The sequence below is a fragment of the Tursiops truncatus genome, chromosome X, assembly GCF_011762595.2.
Source record: "Tursiops truncatus isolate mTurTru1 chromosome X, mTurTru1.mat.Y, whole genome shotgun sequence".
NCBI classification, from domain to species: Eukaryota; Metazoa; Chordata; class Mammalia; order Artiodactyla; family Delphinidae; genus Tursiops; species Tursiops truncatus.
The window spans coordinates 80305224-80319914 of record NC_047055.1 but is presented as its reverse complement, the minus strand read 5'-3'; positions in this window follow the sequence as shown (position 1 = coordinate 80319914).

Sequence of the window (14691 nt, the reverse complement as noted above, 5' to 3'; positions counted from 1 at the left end):
GAGCTGGGTCTTAGCGTTGAGATGGAGATCTCTGGGAGAGCTTTTGCCATTTGATATTACGTGGAGCTGGGAGGTCTCTAGTGGACCAATGTCCTGAACTCAGCTCTCCCACCTCAGAGGCACAGGCCTGACCCCCTGTTAGAGCACCAAGACCCTGTCAGCCAAACAGCTCAGAAAAAAAGTGAAAAAAATGAAAGAAAAAAATAAAATAAAGTTATTAAAATAAAAAATAATTAATAAAATTTTTTAAATTAAAAAGTAATTTAAAAAAAAGAAAGAAGAGAGCAACCAAACCAAAAAACAAATCCACCAATGATAACAAACGCTAAAAACTATACTAAAAGAAAAAAAAATGGACGGACAGAACCCTAGGACAAATGGTGAAAGCGAAGCTATTCAGACAAAATCACACAAAGAAGCATACACATCCATACTCAGAAAAAGAGAAAAGGGAAAAAAATTTATATATCATTGCTCCCAAAGTTCACCACCTCAATTTTGGGATGATTCACTGTCTATTCAGGTATTCCAGAGATGCAGGGTAGATGAAGTTGATTGTGGACATTTAATCCGCTGCTCCTGAGGCTGCTGTGAGAGATTTCCCTTTCTTTTCTTTGTTCACACAGTTCCTGGGGTTCAGCTTTGGATTTGGCCCCACCTCTGCATATAGGTCTCCTGAGGGAGTCTGTTCTTCGCTCAGACAGGACGGGGTTAAGGAAGCAGCTGATTAGGGGGCTCTGGCTCACTCAGGCTGGGGGGGAGGGAGGGGTACGGAATGCAGGATGAGCCTGCAGCTGCAGAGGCCCGTGTGACATTACAAGAGCCTGAAGTGCTCCGTGTGTCCTCCCAGGGATGTTGCCCCCGGATCACAGGACCCTGGCAGCGGTGGGCTGCACAGGCTCCTGGGAGGGGAGGTGTGAAAAGTGAACTGTGCTTGCACACAGGATTCTTGGTGGCTGCAGCAACAGCCTTAGCATTTCATGCCCGTCTCTCGTGTCCGCGCTGATAGCCGCGGCTCACGCCCATCTCTGGAGCTCATTTAGGTGGTGCTCTGAATCCCCTATCCTCGCGCACCCTGAAACAATGGTCTCTTGCCTCTTAGGCAGGTCCATACTTTTCCCCAGACTCCCTCCCAGCTAGCTGTGGTGCACTAGCCCCCTTCAGGCTGTGTTCACGCAGCCAACTGCAGTCCTCTCCCTGGGATCTCAACTCCAAAGAAGCCAGAGCCTCAGGTCCCAGCCCCCAACCATGCCGGCAGGTGAGCAGACAAGCCTCTCAGGCTGGTGAGTGCTAGTTGGCACCAATCCTCTGTGCAGGAACCTCTCTGCTTTGCTCTCTGCACCCCTGTTGCTGCACTCTCCTCCATGGCTCCAAAGCTTCCTCCCCCACCCCCATCTCTGCCAGTGAAGGGGCTCCCTAATGTGTGGAAGCTTTTCCTCCTTCACAGCTCCCTCCCAGAGGTGCAGGTCCCATCCCTATTCTTTTGTCTCTGTTTTTTCTTTTTTCTTTTGCCCTACCCACGTATGTGGGGAGTTTCTTGCCTTTTGGGAAGTCTGAGGTCTTCTGCCAGTGTTCAGTAGGTGTTCTGTAGGAGTTGTTCCACATGTAGATGTATTTCTGATGTATTTGTGGGGAGGAAGGTGATCTCCACTTCTTACTCCTCTGCCATCTTGAAGGTCTCCCCCTGTATGTGGAATCTTAAGAAATGATACAAATGAACTTATTTACAAAAAAGAAAGAGACTTACAGAGTTAGAGAATGAATTTATGGTTACCAGGGGGAAGGGTGTGGGGGGGGAGATAGTTAGGGAGTTTGGGATTGACATGTACACACTGCTATATTTAAAATGGATAACCAACAAGGACCTACTGTATAGCACATGGAACTCTGCTCAGTATTATGCAACAACCTAAATGGGAAAAGAATTTGTAAAAGAATAGACTCATGTATATGTATGACTGAATCAGTTTGCTCTACACCTGAAACTAACACAACGTTGTTAATCAACTGTAGTCCAATATAAAATGTTTAAAAAATTACAATAAATTCTAATATACTTCTAAAAAATAAACAAATAAAAGTTGGGTGAAGAAAATAAATCAAGGAGGGAGTGATCAAGTGCATCACATGCTACCGATAGGTCAAGTAAGATGAGGACTGAGAAATGACCACAAGATTTAGCACATTTTTTAAATGGATGAAAGGAAGTCTTCAGACAGAGGGAATAGTGCAACTGTGTGAGAATGCACAGTGATTTCAGGCAACTGCAAATAATTTAAGATAACTAAAGTTTAGGGATATAGCAGAAACGAGAGAGCAGCACTGCTGGGTGGATACACACAGGCTAGATCACAATGTCATGCTAAAAATTTTGGATTTATGCTAAAGGCTATGAGAATCCACAGGAAAACTTTAAGTTGGGGAGTAACAGAGCCAAGTATTTAAAAAATCAATTTGAGACCAGTATGAAAAATGGAGAACAAATCTGAAGGCAAGGAAACCGGTTAACAGGCTGTTACTATAGTCCAGGGAGAAACTAAAGGCAGTGACAGCGGGGATCAAAATGAGAGGATGGGTCAGATAGTTAGGAAGTTGTAGGACTTTGTGACAATTTTGAAATGCAGGAAGGAGATATTAGAGGGAGGAAGGAGTCAAGGATGACTTGGGTTCTGGTTTGGACAAGTGGGTAGGGGTAACCATTCACAGAGGGAACACTGGAGAAAGAGTAAGTTTGGCAGTAAAAAAAATCACGCACAAAGGAATGCAGAAGACCACGTGGTATCTTGGAATTATACAGTATGTCACATATACTTTCTCATTCAATCCTGTTAGTTAGGGAGATGAGAAACAGGCTTGTAGAGATTAAGTAATTTACCCAAGTTTACACAGCCAGGATGTGAGAGTGTAGACTAGAACTCAAGCTCACTGTTCTTCCACTTCTTCAAAGCTACTGTGCCAAAGATTTTGAGGCAAGGAGGAAGAGCACTTAAAAAAATGAGTGAAGATGAGCAAGCGGAGAAAGAAGGGGACTCTCAGCATTTGAGGGCAGTTTTCCCAAATATCTTTTTCTTTAAGTCTGCCTGGATGGAAGATAGAGACAATAAAAATGTTGATCAGCAACATATTTGGCTTATTAAATTGAATGGTATGTTATATAAAGTAGGGGAGATAACAACTTGGTAGTTTTTCCACACCTCTCAGTGTCTTCTTGGCTTATCTTAATCATCCTAAGTTTGTCCCCAATAACTATCGATGAACACAGGAATAGTGCTGAATGGTCCAGGCTCTAGTAGTTCTCACAGTCTAGTGAGGGAGATAGACACATAATTATAATAGAGGGTAACCATAAAATCTAGGAAGAGAATTTAAAAATAAACTATTTTGGAATAATTTCAGATTCACAGAAGGGTTGTTGCAAAGGTAACAGAGAACTATTGGATAACAGTAACCCAGTTTCAGTTTCTCCTAATGTTATCATTTTACACTACATTTATCAAAACTAAGAAACCAACATTTGTACATTACTATTAACTAAACCCTAGACTTTGGATTTCACCAGTTTTTCATTTATGTCATTTTTCTGTTCTAGGATCCAATCTGGTGTCCCCCATTGCATTTTCACTTGTCATGATTCCTTAGCTTCCTCTGATCTATGGTAGTTTCTCAGTCTTTCCTAGTTTTTCTGGAAACATAGATATTTTAAAACATTATATATAATATACAGCATATTACATATACATATATTTTACAGATTGAACCCTCTTGATTACCTTTGCTGGGACACGCTAAAGGCACAAGCTTATTCAGTGAAAATCAGAGATGTAAAACATCTGAGGCAATGCATCAGATACCTTGTGCAAAGATTGCTACATATGCGCTGTATTAATGCACTGTGTTCATGGCAATTTTGCACAGTGCATTGAACTATGCATTGCCAATGGGGAATAAACATTGAACATATCATGCATTGTAATGTAATTATTATATGTATTTACCCATGTCTCTGAATTTTATTGCAACCCTGTACAAAGTAGTAATTTGTAAATTTAACATCATCCAAATAAAAATATCAACAGAGTTAATTTTTTAATTGGGCAAGCTAATTATAAGTTCATATAGAAAAATAAATAAGCAAAAATAACCAGGAAATCCTGGAAAAGAAGAATAGTGACAGGTAGCCCTACCAGATATTAAAATATTTTAAAGTTTCAATAATTATAAACAAAGGGTATGGCCACATAAATAGACATACAGACCAATTTAAAAAAAACGAAAGTTCATAAGTAGAAACAAATAAATATTGAAATTTAGGATCTGATATAGACGACATTTTAAATTAATGGAGAAAAGATAGACTATTTGGTAAATAGTTGGGACAACCGGTAGCCATCTGAAATAATAAAATAGTTCCATACTTAAGGCTGTACACCAGGATAAACTACAAATGAAAAAATGATTTGAATGTACAAAGGAAAATAATAAAAGAGCACTAGAAGAAAAGTTGGGAGAATTACTCTATAACATTGGAGTTTTGGGGAAAGCCTTTCTAACTATGATTCAAGATCCAAATGCCATAGAAGATGCCATCACATTCCATAAAAGACCAACACCCCAACAGAATATGGGCAAAACTCATGAACAAATAACAGAAAAGAAAATATAAATAGCCCTCAAAGATTCTTGTCCTCTAGATGACATGATACTATACATAGAGAATCCTAAAGATGCTACCACAAAACTACTAGAGCTAATCAATGAATTTGGTAAAGTAGCAGGATACAAAATTAATGCACAGAAATCTCTGGCATTCCTATACACTAATGATGAAAAATCTGAAAGAGAAATTAAGGAAACACTCCCATTTATCACTGCAACAAAAAGAATAAAATATCTAGGAATAAACCTACCTAAGGAGACAAAAGACCTGTATGCAGAAAACTATAAGAGACTGATGAAAGAAATTAAAGATGATACAAATAGATGGAGAGATATACCATGTTCTTGGATTGGAAGAATCAACATTGTGAAAATGACTCTACTACCCAAAGCAATCTATAGATTCAATGCAATCCCTATCAAACTACCACTGGCATTTTTCACAGAACTAGAACAAAAAATTTCACAATTTGTATGGAAACACAAAAGACCCTGAATAGTCAAAGCAATCTTGAGAAAGAAAAACGGAGCTGGAGGAATCAGGCTCCCTGACTTCAGACAATACTACAAAGCTACGGTAATCAAGACATTATGGTACTGGCACAGAAACAGAAATATAGATAAATGGAACAGGATAGAAAACCCAGAGATACACCCACGTACATATGGTCACCTTATTTTTGATAAAGGAGGCCAGAATATACAATGGAGAAAAGACAGCTTCTTCAATAAGTGGTGTTGGGAAAACTGGACAGCTACATGTAAAAGAATGAAATTAGAACACTCCCTAACACCATACACAAAAATAAACTCAAAACGGATTAAAGACCTAAATATAAGGCCAGACACTATAAAACTCTTAGAGGAAAACCTAGGCAGAACACTCTATGACATAAGTCACAGCAAGATCTTTTTTGACCCAGCTCCTAGAGAAATGGAAATAAAAACAAAAATAAACAAATGGGACCTAATGAAACTTCAAAGCTTTTGCACAGCGAAGGAAACCATAAACAAGACTAAAAGACAACCCTCAGAATGGGAGAAAATATTTTCAAATGAAGCAACTGACAAAGGATTAATCTCCAAAATTTACAAGTAGCTCATGCAGCTCAATATCAAAAACACAAACAACCCAATCCAAAAATGGGCAGAAGGCCTAAATAGACATTTCTCCAGAGAAGATATACAGATTGCCAACAAACACATGAAAGGATGCTCAACATCACTAATCATTAGAAAAATGGAAATCAAAAGTACAATGAGGGCTTCCCTGGTGGCGCAGGGGTTGAGAGTCCGCCTGCCGATGCAGGGGACACAGGTTCGTGCCCCAGTCCGGGAAGATCCCACATGCCGCGGAGCGACTGGGCCCGTGAGCCATGGCCGCTGAGCCTGTGCGTCTGGAGCCTGTGCTCCGCAGTGGGAGAGGTCACAACAGTGAGAGGCCCATGAAACGCAAAAAAAAAAAAAAAAAAAAAAAAGTACAATGAGGTATCACCTCACACCAGTCAGAATGGCCAGCATCAAAATATCTACAAACAATAAATGCTGGAAAGGGTGTGGAGAAAAGGGAACCCTCTTGCACTGTTGGTGGGAATGTAAATTGATACAGTAACTATGGAGAACAGTGTGGAGGTTCCCTAAAAAACTAAAAATAGAACTACCATGCGACGCAGCAGTCCCACTACTGGGCGTATACCCTGAGAAAACCATAATTCAAAAAGAGTCATGTGTCACAATGTTCATTGCAGCTCTATTTACAATAGCCAGGACATGGAAGCAACCTAAGTGTCATCAACAGATGAATGGATAAAGAAGATGTGGCACATATATACAATGGAATATTACTCAGCCATAAATAAACAGAATTGAGTTACTTGTAGTGAGGTGGATGGACCTAGAGACTGTCATACAGCATGAAGTAAGTCAGAAAGAGAAAAATAAATACCGTATGCCAACACATACATATGGAATCTAAAAAAAAATGGTTCTGAAGAACTTAGGGGCAGGACAGTAATAAAGATGCAGACTTGAAGACACAGGAAGGGGGACGGGTAAGCTGGGACAAAGTGAGAGAGTGGCATGGATTTATATGTACTACCAAATGTAAAACAGATAGGTAGTGGGAAGCAGCTGCATAGCACAGGGAGATCAGCTCGGTGTTTTGTGACCACCTAGAGGGGTGGGATAGGAAGGTTGGGAGAGAGATGAAAGAGGGAGGAGATATGGGGATATATGTATATGTATAGCTGATTCACTTTGTTATAAAGCAGAAACTAACACACCATCGTAAAGCAATTATACTCCAATAAAGATGTTAAAGAAAAAAGAAGATTCTTGTTCTCTCTTACATAAGAAAAATGCCAAATATAACTACTAAGATTTGTAACCACCCCCAAAATTGATAACACACTTTTTTTTTTTTTTTTGCGGTATGCGGGCCTCTCACTGTTGTGGCCTCTCCCGTTGAGGAGCACAGGCTCCAGACACGCAGGCTCAGCGGCCATGGCTTATGGGCCCAGCCACTCTGTGGTATGTGGGATCTTCCCGGACCAGGGCATGAACCCGTATCCCCTGCATCGGCATTCGGACTCTCAACCACTGCGCCACCAGGGAAGCCCGATAACACACTTTATTAGCAAGGCTGTGGGAAATTATACACTCTCATACATTCCTGGTGGGAATGCAAATTGATACTACCCTGATAAAGGGCTCTTTGGCTATATCTATTGAAACAAAAAATACATTTTTCATTGAATGAGCAATCCAACTTCCGGGTGCTTACCAATATACCTGAACTTCTATAAAATAAAATATGTACAAGATTATTAATTTCAACTTTAGCATATAGCAAAAGATTGGAAACAATCCAAGTATCTATCAACAGGGTACTGATTAGATAAATTAAGGATCAATCACACAATAGGATATTATGACATATAAATGAATGAGGAAGATCTACTTGTATTGATATGGAAAGATATCCAAGTGAAGAAAAATAAAGGTGCCAATCAGAATGTGTAGTATTCTATACTATGTAAGAAGGAGATAAAATAGAGTATATATTCATAGTTACATAAAGAAACTCTGGAAAGTATGTATTTATTGAGATTAACTGATTGGAGCAATAGGGTGAATGGGAAAGATGGGAGAGGAGTAGGAGCAAGACTTTTCACAATATACCCTTTATTGCTTCAGTTTTGAATCATATGAGTGTATTACCTATTCAAGAAAAGGTAAACTACAAATAAAGATAAATATAAAACTCCAGGTTAGAATAACAAGATGAGAAAAGGGTTGTTCAATGAGTCAGTAAAGCATGCTACAAACTTTGTTGTGTTTCAAAAAATAACAGAAATACTGAATCATTTTAGGTATGTTAAAACATTTTATAGTTAAGTGTACATATTAAAAATTAAGGGCAGCCACTAAAGGAATATAAATGCAAACTATAGTTTCTAAGCCATCACAGGAAACAAAAGGGGATATAGACAAATTTATCAATTCAAGAGAAGGAAAAAATGTCAGAAAGCGTGGTAAAAAGAAAGTACAAAACAAAATGGTGAAAACAACTCTCCAAATGTGGCAATCATGATACACTTAAACAGGTGGAATTAATCAATTAAAAGGAAGATTTTCAGAATGAATAAGAGACATGCACAAGGTTATTTCTTGCAGCGTTATTTATAATAGGAAAAGGCTAGAAACAATCCAAATGTTCCATCAATAAAGGTCTGGTACATCCACAATATGAAGTACTCTATTGCTTTGAAAAGGAATTAAGAATATATATACTCTGATGGAGTGATCTACAGGACTTAATATTCATTAAAAAAAAAAGCAAGGTGGAGGGGCTTCCCTGGTGGCAGTGGTTGAGAATCTGCCTGCTAATGCAGGGGACAAGCCCTGGTCTGGGAGGATCCCACATGCCACGGAGCAACTAGGCCCGTGAGCCACAACTACTGAGCCTGCGCGTCTGGAGCCTGTGCTCCGCAACAAGAGAGGCCGCGATAGTGAGAGGCCCACGCACCATGATGAAGAGTGGCCCCTGCTTGCCACAACTACAGAAAGCCCTCGCACAGAAACGAAGACCCAACACAGCAAAAATTAATTAATTAATTAATTCCTACCCCCAACATCTTTAAAAAAAAAAAAGCAAGGTGGAAAAAAGTGTGAATATGACATAAGAAGGGAAGAGATAGAAATACCTATATACATATTTGTTTCTATAGGGAGTATGAAGGAATAGCATAAAGAGACAGGGATTAAAAACTAGACTTCTTTGAGTATACTTTGTTCCATAGATTTGACTTTGAAACCATGTAAATATATTACAAAATTGTGAAACTATTTTTTTAAAAAGCAATCTCTAAAAATCAAAAGCAAAATGAAACAAATGAATCTGTGTATCCAGATGGTGACATAATAACACAGAAAGTGACTTTAAAACACAGCAACATTAATGTATATCCCTAACAGGATACATCTTAAGGTAAGGACAAAAAATCTATAAAAGAATCTTAAACTCTTTGTAAGTAACCATATTTTTGGTGGTATGGTGTTGGTATTGTTATTCTGAAACTGTTGTCTCTATATTATGGAATAAAGCAAATTAGTGATTATGTTGTTATTTTGAGAATCAGGATATTTGTTGTGGGAGAAAGGAGATATAGATTGTTGAGGTGAAGTAAAAATCCTATACTGTAGCCCTGAATTTAAATTGGAAGGATCACGATGCCCAGGGCCCAGATTTTTATTTCAAAATACCATTTCACACTAAAAAGAACCAGGACTCCTGAGAGAAATGGCTGATTTCTAGTCTGAGGTAGGAAACATACAAGTAGAACCTTCAATATCTTGCTTTCTCAGAAAACAAGGAGGTTATCACAGACCACTAGGGTTGTGTCAAAAGGACACAGGGGCCAGAGTGTAGGGACCAAAGATGGGACAATCTAAGCTCAGTAAGGAGAATAACTGTAATGGACTGAAATATATCAAATGTTTAAATCCATATGTTTATGATAATACTAAAAAAAGGTCACATTTGAAAAATGATAGATAATTAACTCATTATTTTGCAAGTCAATAAATAAAGGCATTTAACCTGCCTTTCCTATGTGAACTGTACCACTAGGTACAAAATAGTAGAGGAGGGGAAGTTTCTTTTTATAAAAGAATTTCAGCTAATAAATGAATATGGAATGATAGAATATCACTATTTTGCAACTCTTAATGAATAAGTGGATCTTACCATTGAGAGACAACCAGACATTATGTGCCTCCTGATGGGAGAATTCCATATGAGCAGTCTAGCCAAGAAAACTGAACCTGAATCTGATTAAGCCTTTAAAGTGAAACACCAATCTGTAGGAAATACAGAAGACAGAGAATATGTTAATACCATGGGAATGGAATCAGGAAAGTCCAGCTGGGGAAACCCTACAAGACAAACAATCAGATTTCTTCAACAAATTGCAAGGAAAAAAGGAGAGATAAGAGGGAAAACCTATGGCTTAAAAGAGACTTAAAAACCTTATGAGACATATAAACCAAACGCAATGCATTGACCTTGTTTGTAGCTTGATTCTCTCTCTCTCTCCTTCACGCGCACACACACACACACACACACACACACACAAAACACACACTCATTTCTGAAACAGTTGAGCAATTTGAACAAAGAAAGCATATTTGATGATATTAAGGAGTTGTACTTTTAGGAATAATAATGGTAGTGTGGTTATATTTAATAAGGCCTTCTTATCTTTTATAAGTATTAATATATAATATTTATGGATGAAAGGATATGAAGTCTGAGATTTACTTCAGAATAATATGGGAGGAAGAGAAGATGGGAGTATAAATGACAGAAACGAGATTAGCTATTAGCTGATAATTGTTGAAAATAGGTGGTGGGGCTTATTGTATTATACATTTTCTTTTTTTATAATAAAATATTTTAAAAATTTGTCCATTTATTGGGTCACAGAGGTATACAAAAATAAAGATATAATCAATCAATAAAGCTAAGAACAGGCTCTGGGAAAAGAGTAATAAAGGAGACAAACTTCTGGGCAGATTCATCAAATAAAAGAGAGAAGACACAAATAAAGTATGTCAGGAGTACAAAGGTGGCCATGATTCAGATTCAGAAAAGTCAAAAGCAAAGTTTTGCACAACTTTCTACTAATAAAGTTTGACCCCCAAAAGATATTTGGCAGGATCTGGGGAGTGGTTGTCACAACCTAGGTGATGGTATGGGGCAGGGGATGTGGGGGGGAGTGCTACTGACATCTAAAATGCACAAGACAGCCCCCACAACCAAGAATCATCCAGCCCCAAATGTCAGTAGTGCCAAGATTAAGAAACTCTGACTTGGATTAAATTGGCAAGCTTCTAGGAAAGTATTATTATCAACAATGACCCAAAAAGAAATTGAAATCATTTTCATAAAGCCACCTGTTTCCAAAATCCACCAGGTCAGCAAGTTCTGCCCGATGAGTTCTACCAAGACTTCAAGGAACACATGCTTTTCTTTTCACATAGACAGTTTTAGGAAATAGAAAAAGATGGGAAACTACCAAACTCATTTCACAAGCAAGCATAACCTTGTTACTGAAACCAAACAAGGACAGCATAAAAATAAAAGATTATAGGCCAATATAATTTAAAAACAATGATGCAAAAATTCTAAAAATATATTAGTAAATTGAATCTAGTGCATATTAAAAGAATAGTTTATCATGACCAAGTGATATGAATGAAAATATGGATAAAAATATGGATCATCAAAAGGAAACCTATTGATGTAATTCACACATTAACCAAGTAGAGGAATAAACTATATGACTTTTTCAATACATGCAAGAAAAGCATCCAATAAAATTCAACATTTATTCATAATAATATTAATGATAAAGTTCTAGGAAACCAAGGAGAGAAAGAAATTATTTTAAAGTGATAAATGGTAACTTCCAGAAACCTACTGCAGACATATTTAATAGTGAAACATTAGAATCAGTCTGTTAAAGTCTGGAACAAGAAATGATAACCACTATACCCACTACAAGAGTTATAAAGATTCGAAAGGTAAAGACACAACTGTTACTATTTGCAAATGATATGACTGTCTATTTAGAAAATCCAAAACCATCACCTTTAAGCCAGTACATCTAGTGAGCTAACATAGAGACTGGATATAAGATAAACATACAAAATCATTTTCCTATACATGATAATAACCAATTAACGTATAACAGGGGAAAATGTTAATAGCAACAAAAACTAAAAAGTACCAAAAAATAAGCTTAACAAAAAGTACAACTCTTTCATGGAAAAAACTATAAAGTTTACTGAAAGAAATAAGAGAAGGTCTGAATAAATAAATAGACATTGTAGATAGGAAAGCTAAATATTCTCAATATATCTATTCTCCTCAAATGAATCCATAAATTCAGTGCAATCACAATAAAAATTGGGATTTTCCTTAGAACCTGACCAGATAATTCTAAAGTTCTTATGGAAGATTAAAGCTCAAGAATAGCCAAGGCAGTTCAACAATGGTGAAGGAATAGAAAAATAGATTAATGGAACAGACTAGTGATCCAGAAACAGACCCATGGGTACTTGACATAGCATTTCAAATCAATGGGAAAAGAATATTCATGAAGTGGTGTTAATGCAATTAGCACTAACATTTAGGAAAACATTGTTAAATTTCTATCTAAACCCATTAATAAAAATAAATTATAGAGGAATTAAGAGCATTATGGATAAAAAGCAAAACAATAAAATTAATACAAAAAATAATGTGTTGATGATCTTGAGGGCAGGAAGGCTTTATCAATTTCTTAGGGCTGCCATAACAAATTACCACAAACTGGGTGGTTTAAAACAACAGAAATTTATTCTCTCACAATCTGGAAGCCAGAAGTCCAATATCAAGGTGTCAGCAAGGTTAGTTCCTTCTGGAGGCTCTGAGGGAGAAGCTAGTCCATGCTTTTCTCCTGGCTTCTTGTGGCTGTGGGCAATCCTTGGCGTTCCTTGGTTTGTAAATGCATCACTTCCATCTCTGCCTCTGTCTTCACATGGCTTTCTCCTCCCTATGTGTCTCCTTTTCTTAGAAGGACACGTATCGCTGGATTTAGGGCTCAGTAGGAAAATCCAGCATGATCTCATCTCCAGATCCTTAATTACATCTGCACAGGCCCTGTTCCCAAATAAGGTCTCATTCACAAGTTCTGGGTAAACATATCTTTTGTTGGGCCAACATGCAACCTACTACATAGGCCTTCTAAAATAAGACAAAAAGGAAGACTCATAAATTTGACTTCATTAAAAACTATATGAATGAAAAGACACCATAAATAATGTTAATAGAAAACCACTTATGGGAAAACGTTCATTATCTCTTTTGGATTTCTTTTTTTTTTAAGTTAAATTACAGATTATGTAGTTTTTTTAAAAATCCTATAAATCAATAAGAAAAACAGTCCAATAGAGAAATGACTAAGTATATAAAGTTGTTACCCAGAAGAAATAAAATAAAATAAACAAATATTACATAAATTAAATAAGATAAACATAAAAAGATGCTCAATGACATTAGTATTCAGATAAATTAGGCTTAAGGTAAGATACCATTTTTGTACCCATCAGATTGCTCAAAATTAAGGTTTAATAATATCATGTATTGGTAAGGATGGGGAAAATGGAGACTTTCATATACTACTGGTTGGTGCAGATAATTTAAATGTGTTTTTGGATATATCAAAAATTTAAATGCGTATTTCCAAAACACCTGTTTGCATTCACAAGCAGACATACATGTATGTTCACTGAAGTATTTTCAAGAGTTCTAACCTGGAAACAAAGTGAATGTTCATCAACAGAGGAATGCCTACATAAACCACAGTATATGAAGTAGATCTCTATGTAATAACATGACTAGATCTTCATGACATAATTTTGGATGAATAAGGCACTCTGCACAACAGTAGGTACAGCATAATATTGTTTGCATTAAAAGAATACGCAGAAAACAACAATATTTTATATGTATTGCTGTGTGTGTGTGTGTGTGTGTGTGTGTGTGTGTGTGTGTAAATTCATAGGGAAAAATCTGGAAGGATACAAACCAATCCTGTAACAGTGGTTACCTTTGGGGAGGGAGATAAAGGAGACTGTGATTATGGGTGACAGACATGGGGAACTTTAACCTTACCTATAATATTTAAATTATTTTCATAAAGAATGTGTTTATATATTACTTATACAATTTTTAAAAAATTTAAAGAGAGTGAATGGGAAACAACAGAAAGGAGACAGTGTGTGAACTCTTTTTTCAAGAAATGTAATAATAAAAGATTTATTATTAATAGTGAGAGAATAGCTAAGCAAACTGGAACATCTCCTAGAAGGAAGATTAATGTAGACATTAACATAAAATGCAAAACCATGGAAAACATTTATAAAATGTGAAGTTTAAAAAATTTTGGATTTTTGAAAATTAGTATGATTAAAACTTCCAGGTAATATAAGGGAGCAACAATAAAATATTCCCAGGAACTTGGAAATAAAATGTTATTCAAGAGTTAAACTATAAAATTAATGTATGGTGAATCAAATGGAAAAATCACCTTCAAGAAATATAATGGCTTCCAGACAAGCAAGATTTGACTATAATTTGGGTGGATAGTTTTGACATATCTAAAGCAAGAATGTGTCAGTGAACCATGGAAGCGTAGAAAAAGGAGACAGTGAAGTCCACATAGAGCAGACTTGTTAGTTACTTAATCTTAGGGCGCCTTAGCTTCTCCATCTCTAAAGCGTGGTTAATCATAGTATTTACTTCATAGGGTTATCGTATAAAACAAAATAGCACTTGGTAAGGACGGAGGCTTACACATTATTAAAGGAAGGGAATGTGGTGGTCAGGCCACTATACTCCAATATAAAATAAACTGTTACTGTTCTATTTCTCATCAACAACCAGCATCCTGGTTTTCACACATCAGTCTCTCATGAGTTAATCAGTAT